This window comes from Ochotona curzoniae, unplaced genomic scaffold (genome assembly GCF_017591425.1).
Source record: "Ochotona curzoniae isolate NIBS_2020 unplaced genomic scaffold, NIBS_Ocur_1.0 scaffold_4701, whole genome shotgun sequence".
Taxonomy (NCBI): Eukaryota; Metazoa; Chordata; class Mammalia; order Lagomorpha; family Ochotonidae; genus Ochotona; species Ochotona curzoniae.
The window spans coordinates 5,821,401-5,848,016 of record NW_024467122.1 but is presented as its reverse complement, the minus strand read 5'-3'; the positions used below and the strand labels follow the sequence as shown (position 1 = coordinate 5,848,016).

The following is a 26,616-nucleotide window of genomic DNA, read 5'->3' as shown; positions in this document are numbered from 1 at the left end:
TCTCTTTCCTCACTTAATGGTTGCTCTCCCCTGGAAAGGAATCCAGTTCCCCTGAAATCAGCAGTTCTTCTAATTGTTCTCCACAGAATGGGGCATCTCTTGGTGCTAGCTTACAAAAATGTCCTTCATCTTCAGTTTCAGCAGTTTGACTATAAGTAGATGAGTTTGGTGATGTTTGAATTTGTTTTGTTTGGGGTTTTCTGAGGTTCCTAAAGATGTGAATTTCTTCTTTTACTGAGTTTGTATTTTCTGCCCTTATGTCTTCAGATTGTTTTCTGCAGCATATTCTTTCTTCCGTGCTTTTGGAACTGCCATGTCAGAATGTTGGTGATTATTTTGAAGAGCAGATATACAAACATCTCCCAGGACACATAGAGACACACACATATACACAGACCCCTCATCTGCCGGTTTACTCCTTAAATGCCTGCAACAGTGGGATGGGGCCAGGCTGATCTCAGGCACTGGAGCTCAGTCCACTTGGCTCCCACAGGAGTTCTCACGTGTGGGTGTCACGGACCCAAGTCCTTGAGCCTTGGTCATGTGTTCTGTGGACACAAGTGCTGCTGTGCAGGTTAGGGAGTTTGCAGGGAAACTGCCCCATGCTGCATGCAGCACCCTGTGCATCCACACACCTGTTCCACCTGTCCCACCATCCTCCCAAAACAGTGAGTGACAGCTGTGGATGAAGAAACTAAAACTAGTGTTACTATTGCAAGGAACGTTAGAAAGGAGAAGGAGAATGGGGGAAAGGCAAGTAAGGACAGTGAAACAAGATAGCACCCCAAAAAACTCATTGCTGACACCTTTTTAAAGATTTATTTTTATTGGAAAGTCAGGTATACAGAGAGGAGGAGAGACAGAGAGGAAGATTCTTCCGTTGATTCACCCCCCAAGTGACCGCAACAACAGCCGGAGTTGAGCCAATCCGAAGCCAGGAGCCTGGAGCCTCCTCCAGCTCTCCCGTGTGGGTGCAGCTTCCCAAGGCCTTGGGCTGTCTTTTGCTGCTTTCCTAGGCCACAGGCAGGGAACCGGATGGGAAACAGGGCCACCAGGATTAGAACCAGCACCCATATAGGATCCCAGTGCATGCAAGGCAAGGAGTTTAACCACTATACTATCTCACCGAGCCCCTGCTGACAATTTTTGAATTCTCATTTTGCTTGAGAAGATGGTTCAATCTAAAAGAAGAGGATTCTTTTGTGATGGAGGTGTTGTCCTAAGCAGGGCTCAGTTAACCTCTGCTTAATGTAGTTGATTCGCAACAATGAAGGCAGCAAGGACAGTGGCTTCAGGAGTGAACAGTGGGTTACATGGCCATCACTAAAACTGAACAGGCAAATGTGAAATCAAGGGTAAATAACAACCAAAGGTCTTAAATAAATATTATTAAGCTGGATTCAATGCAAAATCAATGGTGACAGCTCATCTGTGATCAAACTGTACTTATTCTTTACAATTGCCTTTCCCCAAGGAGGAACTTGAACTTGGCCTAACTGGCTTCATTACTGACTTTGCAGAACACCACCTAGTAAGTATCTGGTGGCTCATGAAGAATTCTAACTTAACTAAGCAGTAACCTTATCATGAAAATGACAGAAATGGCGTAAGCTTTCAAACATCATTTTATAAACTGAAGTTTGGAGAGTGAATTCAGACCTTGTGTTCAGATGGACTCCTGGCCACGGGTGTGTGAATGTCATTGTGGCTTTACATGCTGCATGAACATGTATGTTACATAATGTTGTGTGTTTCATACTTACAAACCCTGGGACATGCTACTTGCAAGCTCCTCTCCTTGTTTTTAATTCAATGCATGCAGATCCTCTTTGTCAGTTCATAAAAATCTGCCTCATGGTTTTCATGAGCGATGTAAGATATCGCTGTATGACCATCCCATGCTTATAGCCTAATTTAAATCTGGGGCTATTGATAATAAAATAATAGCAACACTGACAATAGCGCTGCACACTGTGCATATCTTATAAATAAATATACACGTGCGCTTAGGGTAGGACCAAGCTATGATCCTTGGGTTAGAGGACCCAGGTTGTCGCTGAGCCCCACACTGCCCACTTGCCTTTGAAATGACTCTGCTCACTGACATTTGATCATTTTCTTAAGCTTGTTGGCTAGGACTGCTTGGAACTCAGGGGCATTTCACTGTGGTTTAAGTTTATCTTGCATATGAAGTATGATAAATAGAGGTGCTGCGATCGCTCAGCAAGGTTGGTCTAAGAAATGCTGACTCATCCTTGTTGTTTTCTACTTGGTTAATTTTGCTTAATTTTAGGTATTTCTATGTACCCTTGGTGTTGAAACTTATTTGCAAATCATTGTCGCTCTTGCCCGTTTTTTATCCTCTATCTTAAGATAGGCTTAATTTAAATTGATTTATAACTAAATGCACTAAAATATATTTATTATTTATATTATGAAATAATTTTTTAAATAATAAACCTTTCCTGTGACCTGGGCTATAATTTAATGCTTGTATTTTCATCTTAAACATGTGTGTTTGATTTATCAAACAGTATTTTGTGAGGAAAAATATCAATTTCTGCCCCAAAAGCTAGCTAATCCTTTGGATAGAATTTGTTGAATAATCCTCCATTTATTGGCTGATTGGAATTTCCACTTTAGTGACATCTTGAATTGCTTCTTCAGTCTGGTTTAAATCCTTTTCTCTTGCACTGAATTAGTAACATTTTTAATTTCAGATTTTCCCATGACATGATTTGATAATTTTGTAGGTCAAGCATCACCCTATTTATATTCTTTGAGCATTTTGTTTTGGCTATTTTTGTATGTTTTGTCTTCAGGAAAGATTTTGGTCTTATTTAGGTTTTTGTTTTTAAAAATCTTAGTTAATTGCTGGGATGGCTTTGGGAAAATATTGATTTCATTTGCTAAATTGTGATGAATGAATATTTTAAATTACCTAGTGCGTATTGCCATGTAGGAATTTATATGTCCTTTAGCAAAACTTTAACCATCTTCTTCTATAGCTCTTGCACATTTCTGAACAGGCTTAATTTATAACTTTTTACACAGATTTCCGTTGAATTGAATTTCTTTTTCTCCTTGACATTTTTAGATTGGTTCTTGCTGGGGTAGAGGAAAACTATTGCTATTTGCACATATTTTGCACCTTTGCCTTTGGCAACTCCACTTGTTAGAATACAGGGCTCAAATGTGAAGCTTCCTAAAGTCTTTTTGTTTGTTTGTTTAAAGATCTGTTTGATTATAGACCACAGGGGAAATAACACAAAAAGTTTTAAAATGATAAATATGGACATGTCTTCCAACTTTTGACTTACATGTGTCCTGTCCCAGCTTTCCAAGGTAGCAGATATAGCTAGAGAGAGTTTGAGCTAGAAGTTCTTAAAATCAGTCCTGTTGGACTGTGGAGTAGAAACCAACATTTACTAAAGGAGGATCTTATTGCTGAGACGCTGTTTGTTTAAACTCCCTTATTCAGGGCGATTCTGCAACAAAACAACGGCTGATTGGAGCATTCTAGAAGAGAAGCCAGAAGCTAGCCATTGACTAAGATGTGGCTACCAGTCACTCTGTTATCCTTGGAAAAATCAAGAGTGTTTGATAAAGAAGCCATTTGAAGTACTGATGAGCTGGTTTTCCACACTAACATTTCTAGTAAAATAACTCATTATATTGGTTATGGGTATCCATAAGCTTGAATTTCCCATAAAATTAGCAAGTATTGTACCACAGTTTCTTTAACCACTCTTTGGACACACATCTGGATTGTTTCCATGACTTTACTATTGCTCAGTGAAATGATTCAATCACAAAAGAACAAATATCATATGTTTTCTCTTACATAAGGAAACCAGCATGGAAAGTGTAACTTCAATAATCCGATCCATACTGTTTTTTGGTTGCTTGTTTGCTTTTTTGGCTGTATCCCATGTGTTTTGATGTTTTTTTTTTATTTCAGTTTTGTTTATTCCAAATAATTCCTTTTCTCTTGTCGAATTCATCACTGGCTCATGGATTTACATGTTGGCATCATTTTCCCCAAGAGACTTTTGTGTTTCCTTTTTGTCACTCATGTGTTGGTTACTCAGTGGCGCGTGTTTTCATGGTTCTGTAATTTGTTGTTGATGTTGTTGCTGTTGTGGAGGTTCTAACTCATACCAGTTGTTGACTTTGTTTCATGGCTTCTCAATTATGGAAGTGTGTAGTGATGGAGTACTGGGGTCTATCATATACCAGTGTGGGGGAATAATGGAACATGCATCCCTGCTTCCAGACGAAAGATGGATTCCCAATGAAACTGTTGGACATGTGTAGACAATGGGACGCTGGACTGTCTGACATTGTCTGGATCAACAATGTTGGGGTATACTTAAATAAGAGATTGATAGATTTATGATTCCTTATGAAGGACTACACCATTGTAGTAAAATGGGGAAAATATGTCAGGGGATAGGAGTTTTTGGGGGAATCCCAGCCTATACAAAATTGTACCACATAATTCAAAATTCAAAAAAAAATAACAAGTGTTAGAGGAAAAAAATAACCGTCTCTTAAAATGTGGCGTGATGCGTGCGTCCAGGCCAGAGTTGGAGCATTCTGGGCATCACTGGGAGGCTGACCCCTGTTTACCTAACACCAAGGGAGTCACCATCTGATGAGTTTCAGAGTGGTGCAAGGCACGGTGAGAGAGGCCATGGGCAGCTTGTGAAATAGAGGAGGGAGTGGCACAGACTCAGGCGGGTGTAGCCCAACTTGGGTTTTGTTAACGTCAGGTTTTCTGATGCAGACCCAAGTCAGAGTGTGCCTGAGTGAAAAAGACAGAAATGGGATGCTCACTTCTTCCCCAGACCACTTTTCTCGGATTGGTCTTTCTACTTTTCAGGGGAAGTGCTGAGAGGTGAGACAGTGTGATTACAACTCACCCAGATCCAGTTCAGGACCAACAGCACCCTGGAACAGTGGGTTCCTAACCATGGGCTGCCATCTAAAGTCACCTAAGATGCTTTCAGCCGAGAAATGTTTGACATTTCCTGGTGATTCCAGTGCATTACCACAGTAAGTACCATGGCCCTGAATTCTCCCTTTCTGCAGGCTGGGTTAGCTTTCCTTGCTCTTCACCAGCGGGGTGCCACATTGTGACCTTTATTTATTTAGAAACAATAATAAGATTAGAGTTCAATGCTATAGATTCAAAAAAGAAATCAAAGTCTGTGGAGGGCACAAGTGGGAATTCCCTACCTGAGGGCTATGAGACTCTGTGGATTCCATAAACTCTTGGAATCGTGTGCCAAGTTGTGAGGAAGTATGGGGCCTGTCATCTTGCGGTAAGGTAAAGGGTAGAAAGTTTACACCTCTCTTGCAGGACTCTCAAAAGAAGCCACTGGCTGCCAGCTGAATGACAGCAAGACTCACAGTGGAGATGAACAAACAATGGGGGGGGGCAGAAAGACAATGACAAGGCAGGTGCCTGGACTGCAGCCCCAGAGTCCCCTCACTCCACTCATGCTGCAGATTTCTCCTCTGCCTCCTGGATATCTGAGCCAGCTTCCTCTCTCTCTGATACCCTACTGCCCCTTTCTGGCTGGGATAGTCCTAGTTTTGGCTGTCAGTCTTTTCTCAGGAACCCAAAGCATCTGGTAGAACACCAGGAAATTCTGTTACCATTTCTGCAATGATTTTATGCTTCATGCCTTCAGCACATTTATCCCCCTGCTGCCTCGCCGGGCCCAGTCTCCTTTCAAACCAGGGATGATGGATAGGTTTGCACTCATGGGTTCAATTCCATTGATGGATAAGGCATCCTAAGGAAACTCTTGAACTAGATATGTGGGTACAAATCCCACAGCATCATGCTGCAGTGCAGCTGCTGGCTCCTCTGTAGATGGCTCTGGGCAGCAGGTTCCAAGAGTGTTGTGTTGAGAATGACCCAGTGGGACTAGGACCCTTTGTCACTGTGCTGTCTGATAGCCCTGAAGCCAGGGCTCCTGATGTAGGTTATCAGTCTTCTCTTTCCTTCCAGGAGCACTTGATGATGGTGGCAGATGTGTGAGCGCTGTGGGCTCAGCATTTTACTCTTTCCTCTCGATGTTATGCCTGCCTTTAGCTTAGAGGAGACGGTATTCTACTCCCAGCACACAGAACTTCTTGCAGGCTTCTGGAATGTCAGTCTTGTGTACGCTCACTTCCTGCGAGCTGCCCTAGCCAGTGTATGTGAACATGTGCTCTGGGTGGTTAAGAGGTTGATGGCACCAACTGCACGGCAGTGTCTTGCTGAGCCACCTTGGGGGCTGATACCAGTTCTGCATGGTCAGCAGGAGCTCTTTGCCTGAAACTCTATGAGTCACCTCTTCCTAGAGCCCTAGGTGCTATTGGCATGTGAAATTATTGTTGGTATCAATGATTACAATCATATGAGGATAGTCCTTGCAACTCCTTATGAAAGCAGTTCCAATTAGCAGTTACTGTGTGAGTCCTAAGACCAAAGCTCTGCATTAAGTGGGCTACCTATATGTATGTTACCACATTTAATTCTAAAAATAACCCTGTGAGGCAGTCTCTGTCACTGGGATGATCTTCAGAGTAGGAACAGGCCGTGGGGGCTTATTCCCTTGTCGAGAGAGTGGACAGTCAGAGGTGGGGTTGAGAATGGTGCTCTCAGTACTCATGCATGTAAGTGTGCGCCCTTAACTGCTACCACACATGAAGCTGCTCCTCCCGTGGCTGATGGACAGCTCCTGGGCCTCCAGCGGGTCGGACCACAGTGGTGTTCTCGTAGAGGCTGCCGAACGTCCACTGGCCATTGCGCTGGGGTGCATCTCATTGCGGAGCTCCTGTATTCTCAGGGTTGCCTAAGCAACGGTCTGCAGAGTCCACAGGCTCTAACACTTTGCTTCCTCCCCTTCTGTTCCTAGATTTTAACCCAGTAATAAATTACAGAGATAAAATTTCCCAGAGATCAATTAGATTGGTTCTATGTTTTCACTATGATATTAGCTGTGGATCTTTTTCTGTTTGTCTTATCTTTCTTGATCAAGTTGAGAACTTTTTCTTGGAATCTTCTCTCTCAGTAAATGGGTTTGGTTTTGTTAAAATGCAGTGCTGTTATCTTCTTAGATATACGGTAAATTCTATTCAGTTTCATGTAGTTTTTCTCATTTATTGTTGTGAATTTCATTAATATACTTCCTATATTAAAACAAAATTACATTTCTACCATAAGCCATGATTTACAAAATTGTGCTTTAAAGATTGTTGGATTTTATTTGCCAGTGCCATGTAGTTTAAAGGTCTGTAGTTGGGGATGGCTGGTAGTGGTCTGTGTGTGTGTGTGCATCATACGGGGGTTACTCATTGTCTAATTTTAGAACCAAGTTCACACTAGAGTCATAACAGCTCAGAAAGTTGAAATTAGTTAGTTCAATCCAACACTCAACTAATTAGTAACTTTATTTTATACTAACACTACTCTAAGTGGAGAACTCAAAGCCTAACCCAGTTTGTTTAATGAAGCCAGAAATAACTGAATTAAAAGAACAGATAAACTAAAAATACATACTAAACTTACACACATGCGCACTCGCACACACACATATCTAGTCTGAGTGTAGGAGAGTTCATTCAATAAAACTGAGAAAACCCTGCAAATTAAATAGAGAAACCATATGTTATTAAGTGAAAAATTCTATTCATGACAGAGCTTAAAGAGTAAGAAGAAAATTTCAAGGCCTGTGCCTTGTGAAGATTCAGTACCAACGCGTGTTTCAGCCTGTCTCTGGGATGCTGTAGTCACTGTTCTTATCATGTTCTTTTCTCATTTTGTGATGTCACGTTGCCCACCTGTGCTGGCTTTGGGGTGACACACCCCTGCCACGTATTTGATTGTTAAATTTTCCAGAGATTTTTCTTTGGGTGTATGTCTAACACAGCTGAGTTTCCTAGGTAACCCTTTCTGAAAACTGTTTGGCCTTAATAGTTTACTGATTTAAAAAAGAAAACAAAACAAATGACGATCTTTGTAGAATCAATTGAATAAAGCGGAGCAAGTGATACAAATTAAAGTACAATGAATAATCCTGACAAAATATTGCAAAACCATAGCATGCCCAAACTGTACCTATTTCTGGCAGGAATATAACTTCATACAAAGGCCTTGTAAAATAATTTGTTATATTTTAATACTTAAAATGTATATATTCTAGCATCCATTCCTGAGGTCACACTAAAAGCTTCTTCATAGTAGCAACATCTGTGACAGCAGAATGTTAAAAATAAGCTAAAGTCCATTGATAGGAGAATAAATTAATGGTGGTATATTTAGTCAATCCTCTGCGGAGGAACACATTCCTGTATCTGTCTGTATGTCTATATATAAGTATGTACAATATCCGTCCACTATCCATACAATATAATATAATTTATATGCAGTTCAGAGGCACATAGTGCGATAACTGGCATTTTGCTTACGAATGTAAGTACTATGAATGAAGAGCAGAGTGTTGCACACACAGTCTACAAGGCAGTTCCCCAGTTCCCTTGGGCACTGTAATACAGGGAGGAGGTACGGGTGAAAGAGGGAAACAAAGTGGGGAGCACCACTGCAGGCTTGCGCTGTCCTCCTGGGGTGCACCCCTGCAGGCTTGCGCTGTCCTCATGGGGTGCACCGCTGCAGGCTTGTGTTGTACTCCTGGTGTGTTGTACTCCTGGGGTGCACCACTGTGGGCTTGGCGCTGTACTCCTGGGGTGCTCTGCTGCAGGCTTGTGCTGTCCTCCTAGGGTGCACCACTGCAGGCTTGCATTGTACTCCTGGGGTGCACCCCTGCAGGCTTGTGCTGTCCTCCTGGGATGCAATGCTGCAGGCTTGCGCTGTCCTCCTGGGGTGCACCACTGCAGGCTTGCATTGTACTCCTGGGGTGCAATGCTGCGGGCTTGCGCTGTCCTCCTGGGGTGCACCACTGCAGGCTTGCATTGTACTCCTGGGGTGCACTGCTGCAGGCTTGCGCTGTCCTCCTGGGGTGCACCGCTGCAGGCTTGCATTGTACTCCTGGGGTGCACTGTTGCAGGCTTGCACTGTCCTCCTGGGGTGCAATGCTGCAGGCTTGTGCTGTATTCCTGAAGTGCTGTCAAGCCTGAAGAAGGCTTGGGAGGGAACTTCTTCAAGTTATTTTTATGTCTTATATACCTCTTTAATGTTTATATTCTTTAGGGCATGTGAAATATTTCATAATAAAAAACAAATAACCTTGCTGTCCCACATACAGACAGCATTTGAATTGTTCATCTTATTCTGCCTTCCACAAGAGCTGTCCGGAAAGCTATAATTTATTCAAATGTATTTTAAGCAAATTGAATTTGAGATGGCGTTTTGAAGGCTCATGTGTGAGTCTGTCTTTCGAAAGGGTACCTTATGAGCAACCAATTAAAATGTTTAATTGAAAATATTAAACTTATAGTGACAAAGTACAAACACAATCAACTTCTTTTAAAATCTGTTTGAAATAATTACATGCATTTTGTGGATGTGAAAGCCTTAATCTTTACTCAAGATAAACTTCTAATGTTAATATTAAAATGCAAATAGAATTTAAATTATAGCCTAATCATTAATTTTGTTTTCTAATTCTAACAATCCATAAAAGCAAAAACTACAACTTTTAGATTGTTACAACTGATGAAACACCAGAAAGTGCACTTGCTCCCATATATGATATAAAATTAAACAAATTTGGTGTGAGTATTCTGTGTAGGTACTCTGTATATGTCCTCTATGTGAAATTCTGCCAAGGTTAATGTAATTTTAGAGATTTGTTTAGTTGACAGAGTCACACACACACGCACACACACACACAGAGCCATCTTTTCTCTGCTGGTTGTTTACCTGAATGGCTGCAGCAGCCAGGCTGGGTCAGGCTGAAGCCAGTAACCAGAGCGTGTCTGTGACTCGTGCATGGCTGTAGCAGTCCAACCACTTGCGCCATCATCTGCTGCTCGCTCAGGTTTACTGACATTGAGCTGGAAGTGGAGCAGCTAAGATAGGAACTGATGCTTCAAGATAGGACCACTGATAATTCCAGGTGGAAGCTAGACTGGTTTTGCCACAATGCTGGTCCTCAAAATTAATATCTAAGAAAGAAAAAATTTCATTATGAATCCAACAAGTTGCAGTTTTGTGTTAGAGAAGGAACCTGGCCTCCTGTGTCAGGCATGATCCTCCCTGGAGCATGGATGCTGTCTTTCTCAGATAACCCTAGGGCTCCCAGGCCAGTAAGGACTGCTGTAGTCATGCCATATGCATTAGTCAGCATTCTCCAGGGGAACAGTAGGTTGGTGGATAGATAAATATCCAGATGGACATGATGGGATTCACTAAGGGTATTAAGTCATGTGATCATGGAGGCAGAGAAGTGCCGTGACAGGACTCAAGATGCAGGTTTCATGATGCAGATTATGTGGGAGAGGTGAGAACCCCAGGGACTGCTGGTGTGAGTCTTGGAGTCCAAAGACTAAAAGTACCTGGAGTTCTGATGTTCAAAGGGAAGAGTTTGTTTCAGCTGCAAGAAAGAGAACAAGGGAGAGAGAGAGAGAGAGAGAGAGAGAGAGAGAGAGAGAGAGAGAGAATGTAGCTTTCCTCTGATTTTGTACTATCTGGGTTGTCAAAGGATTGGAAGGGATGCCCATGTGGAAGCAAATTTCCCCTCCCTCTGCTCACATTCACTTGCCAGTCTTCTCTAAATATAACACAGGCATACCCAAAAGGGTGGATTTGCACTTAGGAATTCCTTAGCCCTGTTTAATAACTAGCAGCAGCTGTTGTAGCTCTTATTTCCTTATCTGTCCTTCCATAACAAATGTCATTTCCTCTCATTCTCTTCGTCTCTGGTCATAGTGTCTGAAAACAGGGCACAACTTTCTGGAGTGTTGGGATTTTGTTTTCTTTCACTTATCGCTGTACCACCAATGCCTCAATAAATGTTTGTTAAGGGAACGTAAATTGATTGATTGAGCATCATTCAAAAAAAAAAAAAAAGAATTGCAGGTCACTAGAAGATGAACTGTTTTTGTTAAACCCAACCTGTTTGAGCAAACGTGTGCATCAAATATGTGTTTTCCATATGCTCCATGGAGCCTGAATGAACAAATAATACAAAATCAGCTAATTTTGTGCAAAAGCGTTAAGGAGACACAGGCAAAAATTGTTACAGAACGCTTTAGTATTAACTCTTACACATCACTGTCAGCTTGTTAAATTTGTACATCTATTTAGTTGGATAAATTCTTGCATTTGTTTTAATTAAGATTTTAGGTACCCTTTGTTGATAATTAAACCAATATTTAAGAATAGATTTAAAATGCTAATTTGAAGTCAGCATTAGAAAATTACAGATCAATTTTGTCTTTTGTTTTTAAAAATTTACTTATTTGTATTTGAAAGGTAGATTTTTGGAGAGAAAGAGAGGCAGGAAGATCCTCCACTCACTGGTTTACTCCCCAAGGGACTGCAACAGCTAGGGCTGAGCTAATCCGAAGTCAAGAGCCAGGAGCTTCTTCTGGGCCTCCCATGTGGATGCAGGGCCCCACGCTATGGACCATAATCCACTGCTTCCCCAGGCTACAAGCAGGGAGCTAGATGGGAAGTGGAGCAGTTGGGACACAAACTGGCTACCTTATGGGATCTGGGTCCTTGCAAGGACAGTAGTTAGCCACTGAGCCATTGCACCAGGCTCAGATCATTCTTGCCTTTTGTCATTGTATAGATTGACAAATACCCAAGGAGAAGAGATTTCAACTCTAGCCTTAGATTTGATTTCTACTGCAGTTATCACTATTAGTTACCTGGATATTTAGAAAGAAGTAACAAGTTTGCAGATGGTTCTGGAATATTTGTTGTTCAAAAAACAAGGATATTTTCAGGATTCAAAGGGGGATGTGGGGAATTTTCAGAGACCATAGTAAAGTTGGTTTGGAGAAAATTGTGGTAATTTGGCTTAGTTAAAAAAAAAAAAAAGAAAAAATGTGGGGAAAACAAATTACATCTTCACAAATTAGGAGTCTGTAATGGCACCAGAAAGCCCTGTTGTTTGCTTGCACTCAACTGTGAAAACTGTTTCAAGTTTGACTGTCCATAAGTTTAACTTGAAACTTAAACTCAAGTTTAACTCACTTGTCCATAAGCTTGTTCTGCTTGGGTCCTGGAGGCTGGAAACTGGCCTGGCTCCTCCATTGTCACTCTGGGGTTTCCCTCGGGTTCCTTCTCCTGCTTCCGTAGCAGTAGGCAATTGCAGTTTGCCTTTGGTCTGAGATGAGTAGAACTTTGGTCGTGGTTCCCTCAGGCTCTCGTAGATGTCTAGGATGCAGGCCACGATGTCATTCTCTTGCAGTTTCCTCCCTTCTGATAACAAAATTCTCCTTATTGTCTGTTAGGTACTCACTTTACTGATTGCTCAGTTGACAACATTTTATACCTAATTCCTTAAAATACAGTTAGAATTTTTGCTACTCCAGTGGGCGTTGACTGATGGCAGGTTAACCATTGCCAACAGGTTGCTCTAAATCCTTCACTTTACTCTGCATGTGTGCTTCATGCGTGCGCGCGTACACACACACACACACACACACACTGTACACACCGCAGTCTGCTTTGGGTTCCCCTTGAAGAGTAGAGGACAGCCCACAGCGCTGATGGGCAGTAGACTTGACTCATAATTCCACTTGAGGACAGAAGACAGATTCAGGTCTCCACTTGACGCTGTTCAGTGGGTCTCATGTGGATGGCAGGGAGCATGCACCACCTCCTGCTTCTTTCCATGCATGTTATTGGGAGTAGAATTGGAAACACAGCCAGCCAGGACCTGAGCTGCTGCTCTGATATGCGATCCAATGTTGCAAACTGCATCTTAACCTACTATGACACAATGCTGACCCCTCTTAGTTGACAAGGCTGTGCACCCATGTGGGCACCTGGGGATGGGGGATAGTCATGTGACACTGTAGAGAACCAGATGTGGGCACAACTGTTCCGAAGGTGTTACTTGGGAGATTTTGATAGTTCTGAGGCATTGTCAGTTTCATTTCACCAGGTTTGAGAAAATCTTTGAATTTTTTTATTGGAAAGGCAGATATACAGAGAGGAAGATCTTTTCTCTGATGGTTCACTCCCCAAGCAGCCACAGCCGGAGCTGCGCCAATCCAAAGCCAGGAGCCTGGAGCTTCTTCCATGTCTCCCACACGGGTGCCAGATCCCAAGGCTTCGGCCCATCCTTCATTGCTTTCCCAGGCCACAGGCAGGGAGCGGATGGGAAGTGGAGCAGCTGGGACATGAGCTGGTGCCCATATGGGGTCTTGCATATGCAAGGCAAGGGTTTAGCCACTGAGCCACTGAGCTGGAACAGAGTTATTTTGTTTTATTTATTTATTTATTTTTAAGAGACAGAAGAGACAGAGAGAGACCGTCTTCTTCTGCTGTTTTACTTCCCAAATTTCCACATCAGCCACACCTGAGCTGATCTAAAACTGGAAGCCAGGAGCTTTTTCCAGGTTTCCCTCATGGGTGCAGGGTCCCAAGCACTTGTGCCATCCTCTGCTGCTTTCCCAGGTCATATACAGGGAGCTGTATTGAAACTGGAGCATCTGGGATACAAATTGGTACCAATAAGGGATGCTGTTGCTCCAGGGTGAAGGATTAGTGTGCTGTGCCACTGTGCCAGCCCTGATGATAAGATTTTTATTACTTGTGGCAATATTTCTTAGCTTTAGGATCAAAGAGCATTCAACCCTCACTCTTACTGTTGTCAAGTTACTCAGTCTAAAGGTTCAAAGCTTGATAGATCAGGAAACTGAACCGGACTTGACCGTTGGACACATCCATGAGCTATTGCCACGCCTTAAGCTTTGGGCAAGTTTCTGAAGGTGATGTTCGTAGCTAAGTTATCAGTGGTAATACATGAACAATGGCATTCGTAGATGGGTAATCCTCGCGTGGTTTTGAGGTTCAGCCTGCTTCAGTGGGAAACCAAATCCTTTAGCTGATTGGACTTCAATGCTTACCTTTCTCTAGAGAATTCAGAACTGCCCCGGTGTTTCCAGCCTCTGTGGGGATCCACATTGGATACAGATCACCATTTGGGTAGAAGCTCCATGTGCTTGTCCCTGATCTCTGCCCAGAATGTGACCTAGCTGTTTGTATATGCCTGTTTGACAATGAAAACAAGCTTTATGTACAGAAATCTGGATTGTGAACTAATTTTTAAAAGATTTACTTATTTATTCATTTGATAGGTAGAGTTATAATTAGAGAGGAGAGATACATCTTACAGCTGTTGGCTCACTCTGCTGGGGATGGGCTGATGGGCCAGGGAAAAGCCAGGAGTCAGGAGCTTCTTGCTGGTTTCTTTTGTGGCTGCAGGAACCCAGGGACTCAAGGCATGCTCTGCTGCCTTCCCAGATGCTGCACTGGAAGTGGAGAAGCGGGGCGATTCGGGTTTCTTGTGCTGTGAGCTATGGCTTACTCTCAACGCTGCAGTGCTGGACCCCGGATTGCTAACCGGTAACTTTGGAGAACACATTTATGTTTCTCATGCATGAACTCAGCTTTCCCCCTTAGAATCCCAAATCCCAGGTCCCTTGATTGGTTTGGTTCTAAGAGCGCAACATGGAGACTCCTGTGACCATGAACCTGTGTGTCATTTTGACTCTGGTGATAGATGAGTGAACTTACAGGTGTTCTGGAACCTCTCTCTCTTTCTCTCTCTCTCTCTCTCTCTCTCTCTCTCACACACACACACACACACAGAATAAGGGGAAGCTGAAAAGCCTTATAGATGTTCTGTTTGTGATACACTCCAGTGTTGTAATATGTTAAAATTAGGGGAAACTGAATGACATACACACATACAAGGGATCTTGCTGTCTTAGTTCACACAACTACCTCCATGTCAATAAAATTTTCAAAGAAACCCCCTTTTTAGTTTCTTTTTATTGGAAAGACAGGTTTACAGAGAGAAAGAGAGAAAGATCTTCCATCTGTTTTTTCACTCCCCAAGTGACTGCAACAGCTGGACTTGAGTCAATCTGAAGCCAGGAGCCAGGAATCAGCAGCTTCTTCTGGGTCTCCCTCATGGGTGCAGGGTCCCAAGGCTTTGGCCCATCCTCCACTGCTTTCCCAGGCCACAAGCAGGGAGCTGGATGGAAGTGGAACAGCAGGGGCACGAACCAGTGCCCATATGGGATCCTGGTGCAATCAAGGCGAGGATTTAACCATTGAGCCATAGCACCAGGCCCAATAAAAAAAGCTTAAAAAAACTTAAAAAAAAAAAAAAGATTTATTTTTATTGGAAAGGCGGATATACGGAGAGGAGGAGAGACAGAGAGGAAGCTCTTCTATCTGATGGTTCGCTCATCAAGCGGCTGCAATGGCTGGAGCTGAGCCAATCCGAAGCCAGGAGCCAGGAGCTTTTCTAGGTCTCCCACGTGGGTACAGGGTTCCCAGACTTTGAGCCATCTCCTACTGCTTTCCCAGCCACAAGCAGGGAGCTGGATGTGAAGCAGGACTGCCAGGATTAGAATGGTGACATATTGGATCTCAGTGTGTGCAAGTGAGGACTTTAACTAGTACGCTATTGCGCCGGGCCCAATAATAAAAAAAAAACTTTAAAAAATGTTTTTAAAACATTTCTATTTTTAAAACATGTCTGTTTTTTTTTAAAACAGGTCTATTCTCTCAGTCCACATTATGCACATTCATACCTCTGTTGGGCTTTAGATACAGCATTATTCTCTATATGATTCTGGAATGATCTTTTTTTAAAAATATATTTTGCCTTTATTAATCATGGTGATAATTTTAATTGCAAAACTTCAAATCTTTCTTTAAAAGTTACTAGAATACTTTTTTTTAAAAATATTTGTCTTTTGCGTATTGGTTTATTCCACTAACCATAATGTTTTCCAGCTGGGTCCATTTTGTTGCCAACAGTAAGAGCTCATTCTTTTTTACGGCTGGGTAGTATTCCACAGCGCGTATGTACCACATTTTCTTTAACCAGTCATCAGTCAGTGAGCGTCTAGGTCGGCTTCGTGTCTGAAGATGTTGTGCATTGCAGTTCTTTCTTTTTATTGTTATTTCATTTTTATAACACAGTTGCATAGGCTCTGGGAATGATCTTTTAACACTGGAAGATTCATTCACCTTGATATAAGTATATCATTCCTGTGTTTTAACTATGGTAGAGTAATGCATTATATGCCCACATCTACATTTGCTTCTTGATTTCCCTGGCCGATGGGTGTTGGTTTCTAAGCAATGTGAGAGACTGCGGTGGGGGAAGCTGCCTTGGCTTCCAGAAGGCCGTGTTTGTTTTTGTCTGTGACGATTTTGGTGTCTTTGATCTTTACTCTGCCTGGTGGAATCCAAGCAGCCAGAGGCTAAGGAGACGGCGGGCAGTGGTGCAGCCAGCCGGAGAAGGGCCTGGTCACATGGGCTTGCTTTTTCAAGCCTTGGTGTAGAGATAATAATTCTACTATTTTTTCTTAGACTCCTAACAATATTTTGGCCTTTTTATTCCTATCATATGTCATGGTCCAGGATTTCCACTGTGTTATCATATGTTGGTGCCAATTCTTACCTTTTTCCCGAGTTGATTGGGATTCACCACGAAGTCCAATGTCAAGAATGACGTCTCCGGGCCAGCGGGATGGCTCTGTGGCTAAAGGTTCGCCTTGCACACCCTGGGATCCAGATGGGCGCCAGCTTGTCTCATGCATGCTCCACTTCCCATCCAGCTCCCTGCCTGAGGCCTGGGAAGGCGGTGGGGACAGCCCTAAGCCTTGGGACCCTGCACCCGCGTGGGAGACCTGGAAGAATTTCCTGGTTCCTGGCTTCGGATCGGCTCAGCCCTGCAGGTACTTGGCGAGTGAACCAATGAATGGAAAACCTTTCTGTCTACTTTTCTCTGCAAATATGCATTTCTAATAAAATAAATTAAAAATAAAAGCCTTTGGGTTTTGAAAGTTTGTCTCTATTGTAATATTGCAAGTTATATAATAAATGTTGACAAAATTGTTTTGCATTTGCAGTAATAATTTTGTTACTTTGTCTTTTTTTTAAGATTTATTTATTTTTATTGTAAGGTCAGATATATATAGAGGAGGAAAGACAAAGAGGAAGATCTTACGTCTGATGATTCACTCCCCAAGTGACTGCAATGGCCGGTGATGCGCCAATTCGAAGCCAGAAGCCAGGAACTTCCTCCAGGTCTCCCACATGGGTGCAGGGTCCCAAGGCTTTGGGCTGTCCTCGACTGCTTTCCCAGGCCACAAGCAGGGAGCTGGATGGGAACTGGGGAAACCAGGATTAGAACCGACGCCCATATAGGATCCCGGCGCATTCAGGGCGAGGACTTATAGCTGCTAGGCCACAGCGCTGGGCCCGTCACTTTGTCTTTTTGTCTTAGGGCTGGCTGAGGGCTGGCTGAGTATAATTTTGGAATATGTTACTAATATAAATTCCACTCACAATATATTTTATAAACTTTTTTATTTCCTAATTTTATATACTATTATATTAAACTTCATACTATCTTGTTATATTTGCATTTATGCTGATAAATGAGTTGAGTGTCTAATGTCTTTGCAGGGCTTCAGCTTGACAGAAAATTGGTGCAGGGCTCTAAGAATGTCATAAAATGAGTTGGAGTGCTTGCTGTGTATTTCCCTGAAAAATTCTAGGCAACAAAAGTTTGTTAAAAAATTCTACCAGGCCTGGCATGGTAGCTTAGCGGCTAAAGTCTTGCCTTGCATGCTCTGGGACCCCATATGGGCACTGGTTTTAATTCCTTGTTTGTGATGTGGGAAAGCAGTTGAAGGCAGCCCATGCCCTTGGGACTCTACAACTGCAAGGGAGACCTGGAAGAAGCTGCTGGCTCCTGGCTTCGGATCGGTGCAGCCCTGGCTGTTGAAGCCGCTTGGGGAGTGAATCAGCGGATGGAAGATCTCCCTCTTTGTCTCTCTTCCTCTCTGTATATCTGACTTTCCAATTAAAAATAAAAAGTAAAAAAAAAAAAAAAAAAAAAAAAGCAAACAAACAAAAAAGTTCTACAAATGGTGAGAATTTGGGGCTATGATTTAATACTTGCCTATTTTGAATTTGTTTTGAATCATTTTGGTATTCAAAATATTTTTTACAAAATTTCCATTTCATGTATCTTGAAATATATTGATGCAAAATTGTTCCGAATATTAATGTATCAATATTTGTAAGCTAACCTGTGGCTTTTCCATTTTTATCTATCCATTTTGCTAAAGATTTATAAACAGGCACATCTTCTTGTGGAATAAGATTTTGGTTTGGGGGCCTGTCGTGACGGCTCAGTGGCTCTAAATCCTCGCTTGGCAAGCTCCAGGATCCCATATGGGCAGCAGTTTGTGCCCGAGCTGCTCTGCTTCCCTTCTGGCTCCATGCTTGTGGCCCACAGTATTGGGACCCCATGCCTGTGCAGGAGACCCGGAAGAGGCTCCTGCTTCAGATTGGCTAATGTCGGACCACCTGAGCCGGCTGCAGAGTGAACAAGTGATGGAAGTTATTCTCCTCGTCTCTCCTTCTCTCTGGGAATCTGGCTTGCAATAAAAGTAAATCTTGACAAAAAATATGGTATTGTTGTTTATATCTTTTTAAAATGTATTAAATTTTCCTTAAATATTTATATATATATATTTTTGTTGGGAAGTCAAATATACAGAGAGGAAAATCTTCCATCCACTGATTCATTCTGCAACAGGCTGCAACGGCTGGTGCTGAGCCGATCCGAAGCCAAGAGCCAGAAACCTCTTCCGGGTCTCCCACACGGGTGCAGGGGCCCAAAACTTTGGGCCATCCTCTACTGCTTTCCGAGGCCACAAGCAGGGAGCTGGATGGGAAGTGGAGCTTCCAGGATTAGAACTGGTATCCATATGGGATCCGGGTGCGTTCAAGGCGAGGATCTTAGCTAGTAGGCTACCATGCCAGGTCTAAAAATATATTAAATTTTATTCTTATGCTTACTCATTTTATGCTACTTCATTTGGAGTTGTTTTCTTATTTTTTTATGGTGGCCTCAGGTAAGTACTTCACATATTTATTCTCAATCTTTAAAATTGTGCTTAAGCTTCTAAACTTTCCTGAAATGCGAGTTAAGATTTAATGTATACATTTGAATAGTTACAGTGTTTTAGTTATAAATATTTCATAAAATTTTGTAATCAAATTGTGTGCGTTTTAAGCCCCCAAATGTGTGGCATTATTTGGGGAATTTTATTGCAAGCATTTTTGTTTTGCTGAATTATTTTATTTTGTATTGCTGAATTATGATTGAATCATAGCATTTTTCATTAAGTTTTGAATGTGCTGAAATCTGTCTGATGCTCTCTACGCTCCCCGGGGAGTGGGTGTAGCGGGGGAGAGGTCACAGACCTGGGGGCTGTTCGAAGCGGAAGCACCGGTAGGAACGGGCTCATGGAAGAGGCAGGTTTACACACGTTTCACTAGGGCTTGGGCTTCGCATTTACCAGCCTATCAAGTTTTATGATGCATATTTCTGTTGTACAATGTCTGGTTTTTAGCATTCTAGACGTTGACATCAGGTGTGTATTTTACTTAAGGACAATTTACAAATCAAAACAGAGACCTGTAATAAACTGCCTTCCTAGTGGTAGTTAGAACAAGCATCGAATTCCCTGAGGCTTGACTGGCGAAACACTGCATTCATCTTCTGCCTGTGACGATGCTTAGCAAACTTTATGACGAAGGGAACAGCTGGTGAAGTGGGTTCAGGGAAAGGTGAAGGTAATATCGCTATGAAAAACACGAGGATAATGACTTTTAAAGGGATAATCGTTGTAACAACACCATTAACCTTTTGCTTCAAATTATTGAATGTGTGGTCTCCTTTAGAGAGCTAATCAAAGGTTTGCAGTAACTGCAATGTGAGAGAAAAAAAGAACAACCATAAAATTTGGTGTGATTTCTTTCTCTTCAAATTATTCCTTCCCTAATCTGTTAAGGAAGGAAGACCATTGCCGGGTCTGGAGCCATTTCTGGATGAAGCAACTGGCTGTTGCAGTAGGAATGGTGTTTTAGGACCTGCACGTATGTGTCCACACAGTGGCCCTGGTTCCGGTGCTTGGCAGCACCGTCAGGTCTTCATTGGGACTGGAAAGTGGTTCTTGGTAAGAGAAAGCCGAACACTGGTCAGTAAGCACATTTGGGAGTTGGAATTCCGTCGGGTGACAGGTCAAGTCATGGGAGCTGGGATCAGTTTCCTTTCAGACTTGGTGATTTCAGCACTAGGATGCTCTCAGGAAGTGGGAAACAAATTGCTGAGGGAAAGTCCAATCGCGTGGGACGAAGGCATCAGATTGCCTCCAGGCAACACTGAAGCTCCAGTCTTGGACTCCAGGGAGTTTGTGAACTTCTTGAAACTGTGTGTGTACTTCTGTGAAAAGACACCTGCCGGGGAAGATGGATGGTGTTCATCCATCCAAAGGTTCTGGGACACCTAAAAATGATTTGAAACACCTGAGCTAGATTCTCCTTCCATGTTTATCTTGTTGCTGGTATTGTTTCGTTTTCTGCCCGAGTTTTTCTAACTAGAATTTTGAGATCTGACACTCCTTCATATTTCTATCTTCTCTAAAAACCTACTAGAAGTCTTCTTCAGCCACTACATTTTAAGTCAAACTGGGACGCTTGGTTCAACAGGTGAGAGAGTGCTTGTGAGCTTAACAAGATGGGACGGTGACCGTCTGTTTCATCCTAGAAATCGGTGTCAAGGCCCCCAAACACATGGACACCTGAACTTTGTACTTGTAAAACATGAACCCAAAATATTGGGTCCACTGTTAAAGACTTTCAGTTTTTTGGTTTTTAAAAAATCAAACACAAATTGCTGCCCATGAAGTCCTGTTCTTTTTACTTGCAAGTTCAACGTTAACTCTTACATCTGTCTGTCTGTATTCTGTTAGGCTAGCAGGCGTCTTTGAACTCTGGGTTGTTGGTGTGCTCTCTTTAAGGACTTTGTGGAGGACCTGGAAATGGCACAGAGGTCTCCACTCAGGCAGAGCCCATCCCTATAAGTGAAACTTCCGTGAATCATTCAAAAGCCATGGCTTCCAAAGGGAGAGCTCTAATTTAGCTCTGCTCATTCCTTACCTGTTTCCGTTGTCTCTGGCATTGGTCATTTCCAGCCCAGTTTTCATAATGGACTTTGGCAAAGTCTGCATGGTTATCTGGCTTGCCTGTTTAAAAACCTTTCAGTAGCTTCCCAGAGCATGCAGTGTCATCCTGGTACCCAGACCCCGGGGATGCGTTTGCCTACCTGCCCTGCTGCTCCCAGTTGATCTGAATGCTCCAGTGTGAGCACTCCTTGCCTGGCCTTTCTGACCCGGTTGTGCCAATCCCGGCATCTGCCCCTGCTTGCCTGGCTAGCTCTGCTGTGTGCGTTGATGGCCATTCACCATCAGAACCTGCCCGTCTCTGCTGTGAGGTGGCTCTGACATCCTTCTTGCTCAATCTCACCTGGTACGGCAGGAGATGGCTCCTTGGCATCCCTGTGGAATCTTGTGTGGGCCTCTATGATAGCCATTAGCACACTGCAGTTCGTTTACTTGTTACTGAGTTTCTAATAGGCTCTTTCTAATTCTCTGTTCGAATTTAGGGTTTGTCAAATGAATGTTTCACTTGAACTTGTTTGGTACAATGGGAGTTCAGTTAACAGAAAATACTGGAAGGGCTATCAGCAGATAAACAATTGTTCTGCTGACTTGTTTTTAATGTGTTGCGCCAACATCTTAAAGATCTGTGAAAGCCCACCCAGAGAGGAATTTAACCTTTTTTTTCTTGTACCTGTACCTCCCACACATTCTATTGTTGTTGAAAGAACTAAGTTCTAATTGCAGATCTGCCACTAATGATGCGAATGAAAGTTCATAACGTCTTCATGTCCAAAGTTGACTGGTGAACACTGTATTATCTCAGAAGAGCGTTGGGAGGATGGATCAGTTCCTGCGTAAGCCTTATTGTTTCAGCAACGTGTCATCAGAGTGGTAGGGATTTGTTACTGTTGTGCTGCTGGATTAGTGAAACTAGTGCTTTAATTTGAAAAGCAGTGCTATGTGGGAGTGCAAGGACAGGACTGTCAAAGGGAAGGCATCTTTGCCCCTGCCCTGTTAGCCCATACCTGTTCCAGGCATCACAAGTGGATTATATACAGCTCTTTATCACCGAGGCCACAGGCTCAGCCTCCTTCTCAGGTTTCCATTGTTAATCAACCAGGGATGGCTCAAAGAAAAAGGCCTGTCTATCATTTTACTGCTGGATGATGAGACTGATGCAAGAAACCGTGTGCCGGGACACGTCAAGAGGTGAAAGCCTGTGGGCAAATGCCTGGGTCTCTGGCAGAAGCACCGGCACAGGTCTGTGGTCTTCTTCCATAGCAGTAGGATTTTGTTTGGGCAATGGTTCCCCAGAACAATAGCTGAGGTTTCTGGTCTATCCTTGGCAGTTGGTTGTGGAAATAGAGACTGTGTCTTCGCTAGTGGAATGTGAGTTCCCAGGTGTGTGTGTCACCTTGTGGCTCAAGCTCTTTGCACCTGTTCCTTTGGTTTTATCCTGAGTTCTGCTGCCTGGAGCTCACTGTGAGTTGTGGGAGAAGCTGGAAGGTGGCGGAGCTCACACCCATGAAAACACCACCAAGCAAGCTTCCATACTGGGGAGGAAATTTCAAAAAGGTCATGGAAAAGTGCAATAAAAATGTTTATTTTTGTGTAGAGAAATTTTGAAATCCGTGCCTAGTTTTCTCATCTTATGAGTTTTCCTTGAACATTTTGAAAGTCCCCTAAATTTACCATCTCTTGCCCCACCAAATAAGCTTATCATGTAATTCCATTTTCCATCAAGATTTTGCTGTATCCTCTGGCAGCCACTGCAACATGCTGAGTTTACTGTTCAGAGTAGCAGCTTTTCTTCTTTAACCCACCGAGTTCCTTAGGGGATTCTTCACACTTTAGGAGAATATGAGGAACAGAAAGGTAAGGGAGAGCCACTTGTCCACTTTCCAGGTTGGAAAAACAAACATTTTGTGTTGATGTCCTCCTGGTGCACCTGCACTTGGTGGAGGTGTGTACAGAAGAGCAAATTGGGAAATGGCTGTGTTAATTTTTGGCTTTGTCCCACCTGAGCTTTCTGAAGCTGCTCTAGCTATGTAGAGTCTCATCTTTTCATGGTAAATGATGTTCATGGCTGAGGGAACTGCCTAGGGTCTTCTGTTGATGGGGGAGGTGGAGAGAGAGAGAGAATGTGAGTGGGAATAAGGCCTGGAATGTTCCAGTTCCAAGATCCTCCGTTGTGCAGAGACCCTGTCATGTAGCGTGTGAGGAAGGGGCTCAGTCAGCTCGGGACGGCCCCACTGCCATGCACACCATCAAAGCAACTCAAACCTTCAAGGGCATTGAGCCATCTTCCTAGGTTATGGTGTGTGTGTCTCCCCTTATACTTCCGTCACCGAGACCCACTTCCACTCTGTACTTCCATATTCTGTTTTTTGGGGATGACTGTATGAATACTGACTACAGCAAAATAGTGTGTGATGAAGTCATTCAACATCAGGAACATCTTCCTATCTGCTTTGTCAGAAAATTGTTAATGCAAGTAGTTAAATAAACTCCAAGATTCTTATTCTGCAATAACCCATTAAATCATCCTAAACACCATGTCATAATAACAACTTGATGCAGCCAGATGTGATATTTGGGGGTTTAAAGAAATACTTTCCTAAAGACTTGGCTTCCTGGTTTTACGTTCTCGAGCCCGTTTGCGCAGCTGTTAGACCTCCTGATCCGGCTGCCTGAGCATCTTCAAGTGTGCTCTGCTTCACACAGGACACTGCTCAAGTGCAAACCAGCGGTCTCGGGACACCCTGCTATCGGCTCTGTGAGGTATGCACCAGCATCGTTTAGTTCTCGAAGTGTGATCTTTTGGTTTTGCTAAAGGTTCATTTGTTTTTTATTTGACAGGCAGAGTTACAGGGAAAGAAACAGTGAGAGACATCTTTCATCTGCTGAATCACTCCCCAAATGGCCACAGTAATTAGACCTGAATGGACCAAAATCTGGGAGCAGCTTCTTCCAGGTCTCCCACAAGCTTGTAGGGACCCAAGAACCTGAACCATTCTCTACTGCTTTCTTGGACCGTAAGTAAGGAGCTGAATTGAAGGTGGAGCAGCTGGGACGGGAACCAGTGCCCATATGAGATACCAGCACAATAGGCAGAGGATTAACGTGATATGATAGCCCAGGGGCATGATCTTCTTACACTGCAAAAAATGTTAATCTTAATATTGTGTTGATAGGTCTGGAGAGGTCCTCTCTGGTTTGAGTCACAGAAAGCCATCTGAGCCCGAAAAGGAACTGTTTGTCATACATAGCCTTGATAGAAAGCTAGTGGCCTGTACCGTGTAGCATTGAAAAGTACGCATCCTCTTTTGGACGAAGATTGTTTCCTGGTGGTACTTTAACACTATCTAAACAGTGGTCAGTTCCCGACCTACACTGGCTGTTAATTATTCACGAGAGGTGTAATCTGTGTGTGCTTAAAGTTTCTGTGCCACGTGAGGTTGGAAGTGAACTTTTGAACTGCTGACTTTATCAGTCAGTGTAAAAGTTGGCACAAATCAAAGCTGTGCATGTGATGAACCATGAGAGGGAGAGGAGCCATTTGACAGCCATATTCTGCACGAGGCTTGCAGGAGGCTAATGTCACCATCTAGCATAACCCTAGAAATGAGGTCATAACAGGCAAAGTAAGAGGGCCCAGATGACCTGGCTTCATGTCTGTGGTGAGCTTGCACGCTGGATAATGCCCTCTGCCAAGCTGCCAGGTCTCACTCCGGAGGAAGCCCCTTGATGATACCACAAATCAATTGATAAGAATTGTCTTTATTGCACTCAATAAAAAAGCCCAGTGCAACCCCAAATAAACATACATGGCTCACAAAACAAATTGCTCACCTAAAATGAATTACACTCTGTTTTTTTTTAAATAAATTATGCCACAGAATATTCCATGATGAGTTCCATCCACTGAACAGTAAGATTATAAACAGCACTAAAACTAGATGTTTCCACGTTTCTTTTTAGTTTGATTTTTTCAAGCTATAGGATTACCAAGAGCAAAATGTGAAAAAGAAAAAAAATGTGGCAGAAATAGCCTGTTTTGTGAAATATAGGAAAAATATCCCATCTGTGATTCAGCACGGTTCTCAATATCCCATCTGTGATCTTAACACGGTTCTTAACAAAGACTGAGTCCCATTGTAGTTCAACAGGATTTTTTTTTTTACAAAAAAAAAAAAAATGTCTTTCTAAGAAAACTGCTTTTGTAGCTCACTATTAGGCCTGGCATGAGCTAGCCTTTAAATGAAATGTTAAAATATGGCCTTTAGAACTGCGGTAAGAATTTGCTGAGCTGTTTCATGTGAAGGCTTAGCATTATGCCAAATAAAGCAGTCTTGTTCTATCACTCCCCCAACAAACTACACAGTAAAGGAAGTATATTTTGAACATTCTTTAAAGGGTAATTGTTTCTTCATTCATCTAGTCAACCCATGTCTACTGTCACACACCCTGTTGGAAGGACTTCCACGGGGAAGGACTTCTAAACGGAGTCAGCATGCCACTTTAGCATGATAGAGTTGTTCAGAATCAAAGGTAAGGAACATTGACACATCCAGACTAAATGAATGCGGACACTTCCTCACTTGCCTTGAGTCAGCTCTTCCCTTGAGGTGATGTCATGCTTGGACGGGGACAGTGGTCACCATGACCCTCAGCTCTGGGACATTTCAGAGTCCCAGTGATTCTCCACTGCTGGGAGCCAGCTGTTACATGCCTTGTAGGGTGATTACCAGCATCCCTGGCTTCTAATCATGGATACCAGTTGTGACAATCCAAAATGTTTCCGGAAATTGCCAAATGTCCCCCAGCAAGGAAAAAAAAATCCCCTTTGGTGAAGACCCATTAGTACAATAGGGAATCACTGATTTTTCATATTTACTGTTGAAAACAATTATAAGTTCTTTCCCAGGCCAATTTCTACTAGAGCTTGGTAGAAATAACTCCAGTCTGCCACCTGCAGATTCTGTTTAAGCAAGGACTTTTCCTTTGTGGCCTTGTGGTATGGGAAGAACAAGCTCTTCTTCCCATGGCTATCATAGCATCCCCTGAGGCTGGCCAATGGATGGAGAAGAGAGGACCAGGGCACGGCGCTGTGGTACAGTGAGCTAAGCCAGTGCCTGTGATACTGGCCTATCACATTGTAGAGATGATTCAGGGCCATGCTGCTCCACTTCAACCCAGTTCCCTTTTATGCTGCCAGATAATAAGCAGACAATGGCTCAAGTTCTTAGGCCCTGCCAGTCACATGGGAGTACTGAAGGGATTTCTTGGCTCCTGGCTTCAGCCTGGTCCAGATCTGGCTGTTGCAGCCAAGTGGAGTGTAAATTAGTAGATGAAAGGTCTCTCAGCCTCTCTCCCTTCCCACAGCGCTTGCTGTAGTCCTGTGTGAATTCAGAGAAAAAAAAATGGGAGGCAGAA

The 26,616-nt window shown here is 43.0% G+C and overlaps 1 long non-coding RNA gene across 1 annotated transcript; it reads left to right on the top strand.

The window, feature by feature from the left end:
- The first annotated feature begins 1,283 nt into the window (after window positions 1-1,283).
- LOC121149283 lies at window positions 1,284-5,553 on the top strand. The gene is made up of 3 exons (XR_005882636.1): window positions 1,284-1,531; window positions 4,886-5,058; window positions 5,366-5,553. It is a non-coding gene; the product is annotated as an uncharacterized LOC121149283 (long non-coding RNA).
- Window positions 5,554-26,616: the final 21,063 nt, after the last annotated feature.